Source organism: Salvia hispanica, chromosome 2 (genome assembly GCF_029641045.1).
Source record: "Salvia hispanica isolate PSC_SH4W2 chromosome 2, Shi_PSC_v1, whole genome shotgun sequence".
Taxonomy (NCBI): Eukaryota; Viridiplantae; Streptophyta; class Magnoliopsida; order Lamiales; family Lamiaceae; genus Salvia; species Salvia hispanica.
In genome coordinates this window covers 63164307-63180336 of record NC_142693.1, presented here as the reverse complement: position 1 = coordinate 63180336, position 16030 = coordinate 63164307, and the positions used below count along the sequence as shown (strand labels likewise).

The following is a 16030-nucleotide window of genomic DNA, read 5'->3' as shown; positions in this document are numbered from 1 at the left end:
AGCCTCAAAGACAGTAACTTAGCATACGACGAAGAATAAAGCTTTGTTATACTGCATCCAATTGATGAAAATCAGTGAAGTTCTTTCTAAATGAGACATCAAATATAAGAAAATCAGAAGTTCTTAGTAAAGCAGAAATCTATGAAGTGATTAAGATAATTTAACAGTAGAGGAAACTCGAAAAGAAATTGAACTGGATCAATAAACCAAAGTCACTGAATATTTCAACGTAAATAACAGGTACCTCCGAGATTCCATTGCTATTGCTTGTATATCTCCACAAAAGCATAACATGAGATAGAGTCCATCCAATAATTCATACTAATACTAACGAATGGGAAAATGCCGACACTCATAGACAAATGAGAAGATTTAGTCAATAATTTCATGTCCAATATGATACAATCTCATGTCATATCTTTAGAAATCATAGATTTACCGTATCTTTTCTATATTTGTTTAGATATTTGTTTCTAGTATTCTAGTCTTAGGACATATTGTATTCATTCATTCAACCAATTAATGAATTATTATTTCTCCCAAACATAATGTGTGTTTTCCAATCTTAATTTGGATTCCCTCCGCCAATCCTGATTGGACGCCGGAGTATTCTATCAGCCGCCTAGTTATCGCGTTGCCCGACGGGAGGAACCCGCGCACAACTCGAAACTATTATTTCCGCCGACCCGACGAAGGACGCCGGAACACTTTACGATCGCCGCAAACACGCTGGAACACTTTTCGATCGCCGCAAACGCGCGGCAGATCGCAGTTAAGGAGAAGGTCCTTAACACAATATCGGTTGATTTTACCTTTTTCTTTCGTCCCCCTGATTCGCCCTGCCTTTTCTTCAAGTTGCATTGATTCTTCCACCACTAAACTCTCTAAACAAAATTCATCTCAAGTAAAGATGCAAGTAAGTGCTTGAAGAAGAAGGGTTAAGTCTCTACACACTACCTTCCTTTCCCCTTTTCCTCAAGATATTTATCCTTAACCATTTTGATTTCCTAAGCTTTACATCACATTTACTATTTTTCCCTCGGCAGCCACGCACACCCACCTCCCTACCCTCGCAGCTGCTGCCCAGCAACGCCACCGTGGCCCAGAGCTCGCTGATCGGCCATCGCTGGCCCGTCCCGAGCAGCCCAACGTTTTTATTTTTCAAAAAAAAAAAAGATGTTGAGAGAGGAAGAGAGAGACGTTTTTTTTTCCAAAAAAAGAGAGAAGGCACCACACTTTTGGGCCTTCTTTTGGGATTAATTGTTTATGTTGGGCTCCACTTTGTTATGAGTCAAAATTTGGAAAAAAAATAAGAGTGAGTTGGCCTATTTATTTATTTGGGCTTGTGGGCCTAAGTGAAAGAAGTCTTTTATTTACCTAATTGTTTGGGATTGTTGCTTTATTTTGTTGATTAAATAATTGATCTTACGATTAATTTTTTTTAGTATTAATTAATACTTTACCCTCAATTAATTTTTTCTCAAATAATTGCCAACTATTTTTAAAGTCCTTTATAAAGTAGAGAGCCTTAAGTTTAATGAAATGAAGTTATCTTGATCGAACCTAGGATGCATATTCCATATAGGATCTTTACAGGTCATGCATCTTACGCATGTTCTTAAAACTAATTAAATCATTATACTCTTTCAAGAAGGGCGTGTTCGCGGAGTTTGATTTCCAAGGTCAAGCTTTTGTAGAGTTTAACTTGGAAGCTTTGAGGTGGGCTTTATATCCAACACATTAAGGGCCTATTTGATAAGTGATGTGGGATATACCTAAGTTAATTACTGACCAAGATTTAGAACCATGTTAGGGAAATATATGATTTTAATAACACACGTTTGATGTCCTAGTTAATTTTTTCTAATAAGCCCACTTTGTTTGAAAGGGAAGTTATGAAATTAGAAATAAATATGCAATGACAAATTTGACCTAGTTAAATTCTTTTATTTCCTATATTGTCCTTTTGCATTGACTTAATCAAATTTACTAAATTCATATATACTCTATTTTTTCCTATATGTGGGAAACAAAAAGATTTGGCTCTCTTTTTTCCCTCCTTATTTCTCACGATTGATTGTTCCAAACCTAAATCATCAAGCCTGTTTATTTTTTTTATATACTCTACGTGGGCTAAAAAGAAGAGAAAATCTAAATATATGAATAATGACCAAATATTCATCATGTCTCTCTCTCTTTAATGGCATGATAAAAAAAAAAAACATTGTTGCATTCTCTCTACCTCCAGATACAAGTCCTTAAGCAACACATACTTTGATATATTCACTACCATTTGAATAACTCTGATGTAAATTAAGTTTTAAATCTTTTGATTCCAAGTTTTTTGCCTTGAAATTTCTGAAACTAGTAGACTGTTGTGAAATCCACACACGTGATAGCAACTCATCAATTGCTGCATTTGAGGGAGCACATACGAGCATTCTTGGCTTTGGGCAAAGTTTTGGAAGAGTCAGAAATGGATTCTGATCCATGCTCTGCAGAACTTCATCAATTGAACCAGAGGACACAATGTCTGAGTTGCTGCCATTAACTTAACTGGCTGATGTTTCTGCGTTTTTAGCAGCCCAAAGTATGAGAGCAGTGCTGGTGCTGCTGATAAAACTCAGGGTATATTTGTTGCATTTTGGTGTGATTGGTGAACCTAAGTAGATTTTATTAAGGTGATTGAACATAACTATTATTAAGCTTGCTATCCATGAAACATGAAGAATGAACGAATATGCTGCTAATTGACATTTTCATTTGATTGAGCAAGATGGGAGGACGAGCACCACCATGATATCTGTTGGGGATTTCTCTGCAAAATATTGGAGAAAAAAAATGGAGCATTTGGTGAAGCAGATGAGAGTGATTCTTTCAAAGCAAATGCCTCCATAAAGAGTTATAAATGTAGACTCCAAAAAATCTTTGATTCAGTCAGCAAATGTGTAGCAGTTTAGCAGATAACTAACAAAACATACACAACATGTTCAGCATGTTCACCATCATAAACCAAAACTTGAGAAATAATAACACTGATATCTCACTCTAGAAAGTGAAATATCCACACAAACTACTACTCCACATATTAGTTCCATTTTGTTTTTACACAAGTCTATCAATTACAAATCTAAATAAAATAAACATACTAGCCATTGCACCATGGTTGCGCATCCTTGCCCACACACTAAACTGACATTTCCTTTCCACATCTGCAATCCGGCATCAACATCGTGTCATCACGCCCTAGCACTATGTCTCTAAAAATGAAATGCAAAATATTTTAAAAGAAAAACCCATCAAAGAATAAAACAGAAGCATAATTTTCAAAAACTCATGTTCTATTCACCCAAAAACATTTTCAAAATGGTTTGAAGTTGTCAACATATTCATGAGCTACATAGTAAAATTTTGAAAAGTTTTTTACTCCGAAAAATGTCAGCATATCCATGAGTTACACACAATAAAATTACCATGATAAACAAAATAAATACTACTCCATAATGAATAGATAAAGCACCATGTTGGCACAAAGAAATAGAACAATGAACAATTATGCTACACAAGGAATTAATGACACCAAAATATAGAGATTTGCTTAATGAATTCTGAATCTCTGATTTGTGAAATACCTGCCCAAAATGTGTTAATCCTCATCAAAATAAAGAAATTCTTAAGCTGAAAATTCATGAAACTATGATTCGTGATGTAGAAAGCAAGTTTGAAAAACATATGAACAAGTTTTTGTTTCCAATCAACTTTATTCAACAAAATCCATCGGCAATATTGAATTGGGGGTTTTAAATAACAATAATTCAACAATAGAGCAGCAACTAGGCGATAACTCAGAAATAATTTCATCATGAAAAAGAAGATAAATAATAAATAGAGAAAGATCGGACAATTGATACACACTCACCGGATGATTATTTTGCAGATGTCAGCCATTTGCTTGAAGAGTGTTGGAAGAAGTATATTCTGAGATTGAAAGAGATGAAGGATTGAAAGAGCGTTGGGAGAAAAGGGTAGGAAGGAAATAAAATTTTTATTTTGGATATATCAATAGAGGCAGATTGGTATCCGACGAATTTGGTGAGATACGTATCGGCTCATTTTGACGCTGAATCTGCCGGGCCGAGATGGGCTATAGAGAAAAACAAGGGCTTGTAAGTTAGTGTAATTATGATAGCAAACACAGAGAAATGTATAGATATATATCTATATCTAGGTATTACTAGCTTATCAAACGGGGCCTAAGTGTGGATAAAATTATCAACTATGTATGAAATAATTTTTGTTTGGTAAAATCGCACTTACTTTCTTTTCAAATGTTATCGTACCATAGATTATTTGTTTTATGATGCTTATCTGTTTGGCGATGCCAAATGAATGAATAAATCGAATTCGGAGTCCAATAGGAACAATATCCAATTCGAATTAGTGTACAAAAAGGAATGAGCCGTGAATCATCGTAAGAGTTGGCCGGTCAATATCCAAATATTGAGATTTAAATATAATAATTATGTGAAAAATAATACTACAAACTTTGAACTACGCTCCTGTAACATTCAATATCGAGGGAAAACAAAATTTATAAACGTGTACTACTAGTTAAACTATCTTCTATCATTTCCCTTGGATTTATGCTCTTTTTCCATTTCTTCCCCTTTTCCGTTGCAGTTTCTGTATACTTTCATAGGATCTAGGCTTATCTAGCTGTTCTGACCAGATACTTTGACATGGACTGATTTCAACAAGATTGAAATTTAGTTAATTATTAATATGAGATGGTCAGCGATATGCCGATAGGGATGGCCTACCATGAGTATAGCTTGAGTGTAACGCTACTTTATAGAGAGTAATTCTTATCACATTAAATACTTTCTTTGCTTCCTGTTTCCCATAGGAAACGGCATATATATTAGTAATAAATTAATTACTTTGTTAGGTTGTATTGGACTTGGCTGGATGAATCAATATCTAATCCACAAAAATAAATATAAAAAACTAGACTAAACAGAGTTATCCTGCTATCATCCGCCAAAGTGTAGATGTACATATTTTGGAATTCACGCAGTAGGTTTGAGTTAAAATGACAACACCTCTTAAATTGATATCGTGACATCATATGTCCAGTAGTATTATAAACACTACACAACAATATTATAAACGCTACACAGCAATCTATAGATTGTTGTATAGCGTGTTGGATATTGCTGGCCGAGAAAAAATTATTGTATAAAGTATTGTACATTGTTGGCTGAGATTTTTACACTTCAACATTTTTTTTATTGCCACATGGCAGCTTATTATTCATCCACGTGTACAAATGATTGGCTAGGAATGGTGGTATGATATTATTTTAAGAGGTATTGTCATTTTAACGCACCCCTCACAAAATATATTCAATTCTCACTGTGTCACACCCCGACGCATATGACGTATATATTTAGACTAAAGGTCCTTTTTGGTCCTTAACATATGACGATTTTTTGATTTTGGTCCATAACATTATCTTTTGAAATATTTGGTCCTTAACAAATAAAAATTGGTCACATTTGTTCCGAATTGGACGGAAAGAGTTAAATTTAACGGTCAAGAACACAGCCAAGAACACAAGATCCTTCACCACACACTCCAAGCACTTCAGGATTGGTCACCAACAAAAGACCAAACCCTAGAAAGAGAAGGAAACCGAAGAAGTTTCCTAACACTCAATCTACACCGATAGAACCCTTAGGAACTGAGAATCATTGGTGGAACAGAAAGCTCGAAGAAGAACTCCGACTAGACTCGCCGGAATCTTAGAGAGAAGGAAGAGAGAGTCGACGGTTTTCTGAGAGCAAGAGAGAGAAAGAGATTGTATCGAATGAGAGAAGTCTAACAGTCTTCTCTCACTTAACAAACACAACACACATCCAACGGTTGTGAGCCTTGATCCGCATGGAGTTGCCAGGTGTCGCACATCCAGCCACTCTAGATAAGTAAACGGGCCAGACTTAATTTGGGCCAACAATTAATCATATGGGCTCAGCAAAGAATAGCCCAACAAATTAATAATGGAAGCCCAAAGCAAGGAGTCCAATATTCAACATTCTCCACCTTTGGACTACTTCTGGAGAAATAGGAGAGAGCCTTGGCCTACTGCTGCTTCATCATTGCCTACAAGGCATTCCTATCACCAAAGAACACAAAGTTCATTAGATAGAAGATGCCAGGTTGCCTAACAAAACACCAAATGGTAAACCAATTAGTTTTGCAGGACTTAGATTCCTTGTGACTTCAAAGAGTCAGCAAGGTCTTTCCCCGGGACATGCAATGCACATGCTCAACGAAAATCAGAGTGCAACTTTTTTATGCATGACAACAACTTATCCACAGAAAGACATTTAGTACCCATATCAGCAAGGTTATGATCAGTATGCACTTTTTGCAAAAGAACTTCACCTTTTTCCACAACATCTCTAATAAAGTGGAACCTAACATCTATATGCTTAGTTCTATCATGGAAAACAGGGTTTTTACAAAGTTGAATGGCAGACTGACTATCAGAATATAACACAGGAGGAGATTTAATAAAATTGACTTCAGAGAGAACTCCCTTTAACCAGATTGCCTCCTTCATAGCCTATGTTATGGCTATGTACTCTGATTCTGTTGTAGACAGAGCTACAATGTGTTGAAGTTGTGATTTCCAACTAACACAAGACCTGCAAACCTGAAACACATAGGAAGTTGTGGACTTCCTCTTATCCTTATCATTTGCATAGTTAGAATCAACAAAACCACACAACTCAACACCTTGATCATGCTTAGAAAAACATAAGCCACACTTAGAAGTATTTTTCAGATATCTAAGCAACCATTTAAGAGCCTCCCAATGCACTGGCCCAAGGTTAGACATGTATCTACTCAAGCAAGAAACAACATAGGCAATATCAGGCCTGGTACTAACCATAAGATACATCACAGAGCTAATAGCATTAGAATAAGGGACCTTTTGCATAGTTTTAACCTCAGACTCAGTTGTAGGAAAAAGATCCTTACTCAGCAGAAAATGAGCAGCTAAAGGAACAGAAGCAATTTTAGCACCAAGCATATTAAACTTTTTAAGAATTTTTTGCACATAAGGTTCCTGATGAAGAACCAAAGAAGAGGACTTTCTATCCCTAAGGATATTGATCCCCAAAATCTTTTTAGCATCACCAAGATCTTTCATGTAAAAATTTTCACACAAAGCACTTTGCACATGTTTAATAGACTTAATGCAAGGACCCATAATAAGCATATCATCCACATACAGCAGCAAGAACACATGCACTTTATCATGATTTTTCACATACAAGCAGGCATCAAAGGTACTCCTAATAAAGCCTAACTTCTGCATGCATGTATTAAACTTAATATTCCACTGCCTAGGAGATTGTTTAAGACCATACAGAGCCTTTTTAAACAAACACACATGATTGGGAAAGTTAGGATCCACAAAACCCTCTGGTTGTTTCATGTATATGGGTTTATCCAAGTCACCATGAAGAAAGGCAGTTTTGACATCCATTTGCTTTAATTCCCAATTAAAATGAGCATATAAGGCAAGCATCATTCTTATAGTAGTAAACTTAACCACGTGAGCAAAAAATTATGTATAATCTATCCCCTCTTGCTGAGTAAAACCTTTGGCAACCAACCTAGCCTTGTACCTCAACCCCTCAATCTCATCTTTCAACTTAAACAGCCACCTGCAATCAACTACAGAGGCACCAGGGGGTAAAGGCACAAGGATCCAAGTATTATTGACAAATAAAGAGTGGATTTCTTCTTGCATACCTTTAAACCACATATCCCAAAACTTGGACTTTTGAGTCTGCTTAAAAGATTGAGGCTCATTTCCATCAGATTCAAACACATTAAAAGCTAGGGCAATCAAGTTCACAAAAGAACCAAATCTATCAGGGGGTTTACCAACCCTTTTAGCTCTATCCCTAGTTAACTGACAATTGTGTACATCTGGATTATTATTGGGTTGTGACTCACCATAAAAAACATTTTCAGGGTCAGGGTCTTGGTTTTCCAAAGGCTCAGGGGGTATAGGATCTGGGTTAATGGGGGAATAATTCCACACCTGCTCAGTGGAAGCATCACTGCTCTGGGACTCCACCTCACTTGAGGACCTCTCCTCAGATTGCTCCACCTCACTAAGAGGGTCACCATCTGAGGATGGAGAAGCAGGGGACCTGTGTACAACACAAGGGAAGTCTTCTTCATTGAAGATGACATCCTTACTAACCACAACCTTGAAACCAGGTTCATCCCTAACCCACACCCTATAACCCTTAACACCATCAGGATAGCCAACAAAAACACCCTTCCTTGACCTTGGGTCTAACTTATCAGTTTTTGAATGAATAAAAGCACTACACCCAAACACCCTTAGGTGTGACAGATTGAGTTTTCTACCAGTGAAAACATGCTCGCCCTTAAGAGGAACAGAGAGGGATCTATTTATCAAATAACAAGCAGTGTAAAGGGCTTCACCCCAAAACTTTTTTGACAAACCACTTTTGGACAGAAGACACCTGACCTTTTCAAGTAAAGTCCTATTCATCCTCTCAGCAACTCCATTTTGCCGAGGGGTGTAAGGAGTAGTTTTATGTCTCCTAATCCCAGATTTTTGACACAAAGAATTCATTTGAGCATTACAAAATTCAAGGCCATTATCTGTCCTAATGGTCTTGATACACTTTCCAGTTTGATTTTCAATTAAAACTCTCCAATTTGAAAAGGTTTGAAAAACATCAGACTTATGTTTTAAAAGAAAACACCAAACTTTCCTTGAAAATGTTAGAGTTTGTATACTAGAAATCACGTTTCGAGTGATTGAATACTGTAAAACTCTTATTTTATTTTCCAATGAATAAAACAGATTATTTTTGTCATAATGTTGTTATATTTTACATTTAATGGATGTTAATGCATGTTTAAATGTATAAGTTAACTTAACAAGGTCTAAGTCTTTGTTTTAGTAGACCGGTTGTGGGCGTCGTCCACTTTAAGGTAACACGGTCAGTTCTAAACAAAGAAAAAGATGAATTTCACAACCTAGATGGAATTTGACCATCCATCGAGAAAGGTTGCAATGTCAGTCCGCATATTTTTAAGCCGTACTGAAATAAGATGACATTGGTGTGGTATAGCACTGAACGGATCTAACAGCAAGACTTGTCCTTGAGCTATCTACTGAAAGGCGAGGTCTTGATAAATATTTGTTTCTTAATCAATGTAGGTTAGCATTGAGCATACGGTATTGATTATGCATTACTTTGCCTTATCAAATGGTGCGGGTTTTTCGTAACCCAATGATCCTGATATATTGGGTAGTGGTGATCAATACCTAGCGATGCTAGGATTGCTATTATATTGAATCATGCACGAGGTGAGTCTCGTTTGATAATGTCCTCAAGAGGAGCACAAAACAAGGTTTTATTATTCGGAACCTAGCTAGTTGGAGTTTGATTACTCTATGAATAATAAATAAGCGTTTCATGCTAAGTCCACTCTTGGAATTAATAAGAAGTTAATTAATTAAGTCAATAGTAGACATTAATTAATTAATGGACATTTTAATCTTAAGCACAGGAAATGAAAGTTAAATGGAAACCCGGATTACTTGTAATTTCGGATTTGGATGGGGAGAGTTCAATATTACTTCTGCAGTGGCTGCTCGTAATATTCCAATTATAACTTATATTAAATTGTGGGTTCAATTTAATTAGTAAAAAGTAAATTGGATGAGCCCATATCCAAAACCTTCCATAGATCCCTGTTTGGGCCCAAAAGGAACTTAATATAAATAGGAGAATAAAGGAGACAGAAATAACACAATTTCATATCTTGAAATTTTTGAAAATTACCTCTCCAGCTGAGGAGATTTTTTATTTTCTCACCTATTCTCAAAAGGATTTCTTCTGTCTTCTTTATTTAAGTCCTAGTATTCTAGTAAGATCAGCCCACACTGATATTGGAGTACAGTTCGGGAACCAGAGAGAAGATTTGTGGTCTAGTATTCAAAGCATCACGTGGAGAAGAAGCTAGCCATCTTCAATTCTTTGGAGAATTAATTAAGGTATTTTTCTGCTCCATAGAAAAGCATGCTTTAGGTTTTCAATATTCTTAAAGCATGATTAATTCAAGTTTTGAGCATGATACATGTGATAATTGCGCGAATAGGTTTTGTCTAAATAATCTGCTAAATAGATCTGTTTATTATGTGATTGATATAATGAGCGCGCTTCTGCTGCCAGTTCCAACAGAAAAATCATCCACAATGGATAGGAAATACACAGATCCAGAGTGGGTAGTTACAGAGGCAGGGCCCCTCACATCCATATGCAAATACTCTAAGACAACTTGACTAACATTTTCAGTCACAGGGGTGGAAAAGACACCTTGTGCTGTTTTCCCATCACACAAGTTTCACAAAAGGGGAGCTCATTTTTGAAATCCAACTCACTCAAAATATCAGAATTTTTCAAAAGTTTTAACCCCTTCTAACACATGTGCCCAAGTCTATTATGCCACATTAAAGCCTTATCCATTTTAACCAGATTTACACTATGATCATAACTAGTCAGAGGCTTAGTAGTACACACATACAAACTACACTTTTTCACAGCTTTAAACAGGCATAGCACACCCTTACAGAAACCCATAATACCCTGCCCCCACTTACCCTCAAAACCCTCAGATTCAAGACAAGAGCAAGACAGCAGATTATAATTCAGATCAGGCACATATCTCACATTTTTCAAAGGCAGCAAATATCTATTCTCAAACTACCAATGCCAAGAATTTTACACTTCTTGTCATTAGCCATAGACACAAAAGCATTTTCCACAGATTTGAGAGAAGTAAAAGCATCTTTGAAAGGACATATGTGAAAAGTGCATCCTGAATCAATTAGCTAGTCATTTTTGGTAAAGAAACACTCAGAGGCAGAGTTTACAGAAAAAACATCATGGTTCATAAAACAAACACATCTGCACCATCATCCTGGCCAGATTTGCAATAGACTCCATCCGGTTATTACCATTTGGATTCTTACCTTTCTTGGGTCTAGTACATTCTGCCTTGAAATGACTCACTTCACCACAATTAAAACATTTTCTTTTAAACTTAGGGTCTTTACTTTTAGACCTAGACCTGCCTTTGTTTGACTTCGTACCATTCCCAGAGGAATTACTGCCATCCCCTCTAGATTTAGATCTCCCTCTCACATTCAAAGCCTTAGTTTGAGAAGATTTATGGTTAAAGTTTTCTTTAAGCTCCAATTCATTTGACTTTAAGAACTGATTATTATGTCTAGAGGGGCACTATCCCTTCCATACTTTATAGCTGCCTTAACATCACCATAAGTATCAGGGATAACATTCATGAGGGCTATGTTGGTATACTCATCAATGGTTTTATCTCTAGACCTTTTAATTGAAGGGACTGGCAGCGGAAGCGCTAGGTAATCATAAATCAATTACATAATAATAATTCTGATCTATTTAGCGGATTATTTAAACAAATTCTATTCGCGCAATTATCACATGTATCATGCTCATAACTCAAATAAATCATGCTTTAAATTAATTGAAACCTAAAACATGCTTTTCTACGGTTTAGCTATTATACCTTGATGATTCTCCAAAGAATCGAAGATGGCTAGCGCCTTCTCCATGTGAAGATCTTTAGTACAAAACCACGGATCTTCTGACTGGTTCCCGGACTGTAAACTGATATCAGGGTGGTCTGATCTCACCTGTATACTGGGACTTAAATAAAGAAGACAGAAATCCTATCCCACAAAGGAGAAAATTCGACCACTCCTAGGAATAGGGGGGACGAAATTTTGGAGTATGATTAAGTGTATTTTCTGTCTCCTTTATTCTCCTATTTATAATAAGTCACATATTGGGCCCAGACAGGGATCTATGGAAGGCTTTGGATATGGGCTCCTCCAATTAGCTTTTTACTAATTAAATTAAACCCAATTTAATATAAGCTTAAAATTGGAATATTACGAGCAGCCACTACAGAAGTAATATTGCACTCCCCATCCAAATCCGAAATTACAAGTACTTCGGGTTTCCAAAAATTAATATTTATTTCCCGCGCTTAAAATAGAAACATCCATTTATTAATTATTGTCTGCTACGGGACTTAATTAATTAATATCTTATTTATTCCAAGAGAGGACTCAGCAAGAAATTCTCATTTATTATTCATAGAGTAGTTAAACTCCAACTAGCTAGGTTCCGAATAATAAAACCTTATTTCAAGCTTCTCCTGAGGATGTTATCAAATGAGACTCACATCGCGCACAATTCAACATAATAGCAATCCTAGCACCGCTAGATATTAATCACCACTACCCAATATACCAGGCTTATTAGGTTACGAAAAATCCGCACCATTTGGTAAGTCAAAGTAGTGCATAATCAATACCGTATGCTCAATGCTAACATACACTGATTAAAAAATAATTTACGAGACCTCGTCTTTCAGTAGATAGCATAAAGACAGTCTCGCTGTTAGATCCATTCAGTGTTATACCACACCAACGTCATCTTATTTCAGTAAGGCTTAGAAATAATCGGACTGACATTGCAACCTTTCATGATAGGTAGTCTAAGCCTATCTAGGTTGTGAAATTATTCTTTTTCTTTGTTTAGAACTGACCGTGTTACCTTAAAGTGAACGACGTCCACAACCGGTCTACTAAAACAAAGACTTAGACTTTGTTAAGTTACTTATACATTTAAACATGCAATAAACATCCATTAAATGTAAAACATAACAACATTATAACAAAAATAATCTGTTTATTCCTTTGGAAAATAAAATAAGAGTTTCAACAGTATTCAATCACTCGAAAGGTGATTTTTAGTATACAAACTCTAACATTAATGTCCTGGACCAATTTTTGAAAAGTATCAATATTATCATCTATGCCCTTTGAAAGATCCAATTTAAATTTAAAAAGCTTTTCCAGAAGGTACATCCTGGAGGACATAGAAGTTTCAGTATAGAGAGTGTCCAGCTTAGCCCACATCTCACTGGCAAATTCAATAGCCCCAACCTTTCTAATCACAGAGTCAGAAAGGTTGAGGATGATTGCAGACCTAGCTAATTCATTCATTTCAACCTTTTTCTCAGCAGACATATTTTCAGGAAGAACCTCTTCAATGGCTTTGAAAATCTTTTACTGAATCAAGACACATTTTACCTTTTGTTTCCAAATAACAAAATCATTTTTCCCATTGAAGGGGACAATGCCAACTGACTGAGTCATTTTGAGAAAGATCTTTACACAAACAAAAGAACTCAACACACCAAGGGCAAAGCAAGCAACTCCGCTTTCACAGATAGTGGATGCGTGGCTGAAACTCAACGCGTCTATGCCGGAGTTCGCTGCTCCCGACGCCACTGCAGGAGGTGGTGCCGCTGTCCTCTACTCCGATGGGCGGAGGAGGCAGTGACGCGGCGGAGATTGGTGTTTCGAAATCATACATAAGCATTTTGTAAGAAATTATTAATTAACTTAATCCGGTCAAAATCCAATTAATATTCGTTGACCGTTAAATTTAACCCTTTCCGTCTAATTCGGACCAAATGTGACTGATTTTTATTTGTCAAGGACCATATAATTCAAAAGATGATGTTATAGACCAAAATCAAAAAATCATCATATGTTAAGGACCAAAAAGGACCTCTACTCATATATTTATATTAAATAAATACTAATTAAAGTAAAAAAATTACATACTAATCATTTCGCCATCCAAAATACTATAATTACAAAATCTATCATTTGGTAGGCTTATTCACAAATATTCTAATCCGCACATATAAATAAACATCAAATATCATAAACAACTTTATATTCATATGCATATGCATATGCATATGTCTCTCTATTAAATTTATTATTCTGCGACAAATCAAGTCTAATATCTGCCTGTGACTCCATCGTATATGACCCAAAGGTCTCATTACTTTTGTACATATATATATATGACCCGAAGGTCCATTGTCTTTATATATATGACCCACAGGTCCCATTGCCTTTGTACATATATATATGACCCGAAGGTCTATTGTCATTATATATATGACCCGTAGGTCTTATTGCTATTGTATATATGACCCGTGGTCCATTTTCATTGATATCTGACATAGAGCAAGAATGTCACAGATACTCTTTAAGTGTATAAACATGCTCATTGCATCAATTACATATTTCTATCATATTCCGTCAAATAATTCTTTTACAATATATAAAAAATATTAATTGCACTAAGCATATATTTATATCATCACCATCAAACACATATTTCGTATTAGAATCACGTCATATAATCTCATTATTCAATTTACTTAAACACATAGCAAATAATCACATGACGCAAGTAAAATTAATAGTGAGATTTATATCCACCTTATTTATGATAAATGTTTAACTGTACACAAGTTCCTGCTCCCTGATTTATAACTCCGATTCTCAAAAATATCTTCAAAAAAAAAAAATTCCACTCCAACAATTTATTTTCTTTCTTGGAGAAATTCGTATCAACCCCTCTCTTTCAGTCCGTATTTGACGACAACTTCCTTCTCCTTCTTATTTACACCAAATACAATACTATATATCCAAATGGAATTTTTGACAATGTCATAATACAAATGCATGTTTAATTCTATTAGCAAGACACGTATACACTTGTTGTTCTCCTTACACTTCCGCACTGCACTACTTTATATTTGTCCACCTATTTTATCATTAAAATATGCATAATTAAATTCTATTTTAAGCAAAATATATCCAGTATTACTCATTTATATAAATATTTAAAATCACAAATCGACTCAATTTTCTTTTCCTTGTAAACATAGTGATAGCCCACAATGCATGGTAATTGGTAAATATTCCCAAGCTTACATGTATATATATAATACGCGTGTTTATATAGGAGAGATGTTGTATATACATTACTCTTTAATTATATTGTTATCTAAGTATATCAAGTATTCTATTGTACTTATAATACAGCTAGTATAATATGGAAATTTATAAATTTCAGCACATTTTGGTTAGGGATGTTACACACTATATTCCCACTACATACTAAGTACTCCATATATTAGTATATGATTATTTTCTACTCCATAAAATGTCGATTCTATATTTTTATTTTATCTTCGTTCCTATGTTGCTTTTATAGTTTAATCAAAATTTTTTTTCTCACCATAGGATTAGAATAACTAGAAACCAGGTTTACATATATTCGTAAATTAAATTTTTGTTTTATACGTAGAAAAATTTATCCATAAGCAATCTATTTTAAGTTATGATTGTTATTTTTTGCAAAGAGAAGACGATATATAATGGTATAAAATCTGTGTTCCCATATACTCCCACCCTAACCCCAATTTTACTCCTTCACGCCGCCAATCAAGAAGATATCCCATCCCACCACACTTTAACCGCGTGTTCGATCATAGGCACAAATCATTGGAAACTTAAGGGACCCACATTTGCATTTATTCGCGACTATGATTTTTAATTTTATAAAGAATTTATCATTGACAATGTTAAAATAACGACTCAAATTGTTCATTGGTCTAAGAGCTCAAGGATCCACAGTCAAAATGCAGCCAGTTGAACATAAACATTGTCTTCTTGCTATAAACAACAATAACTACTTACAGCCTTACTGTATTTTTCATTTCTTTGTGCCACTCTTTCAGCTCTCACAGCAAAAATTATCATTTACATTTAATTTTAATAATTTTATGAGTATTGAACTAGTTTTTGACTACAACGTTTTTAATTTGTTTGTATGATTTATACTTTTTTTCATCTATTAAAAATTGAGATTTTGAAAACATTAAAGATTTTAATATCGGGTAAATTGCCTAAAAAGTCACAAAATTTAGGGAAAGTTTGGTTTTTCCCACAAACTATAAAAGTTGTGCTTAAAGTCACGAA

The 16030-nt window shown here is 35.2% G+C and overlaps 1 long non-coding RNA gene across 1 annotated transcript; it reads right to left on the bottom strand.

Moving 5' to 3' along the window:
• Nucleotides 1-2978: 2978 nt before the first annotated feature.
• Nucleotides 2979-4210, bottom strand: LOC125218696 (uncharacterized). Its single transcript, XR_007176005.2, has 2 exons — nucleotides 3920-4210; nucleotides 2979-3260 (listed from the first exon to the last, which is right to left on the bottom strand). It is a non-coding gene; the product is annotated as an uncharacterized LOC125218696 (long non-coding RNA).
• Nucleotides 4211-16030: the final 11820 nt, after the last annotated feature.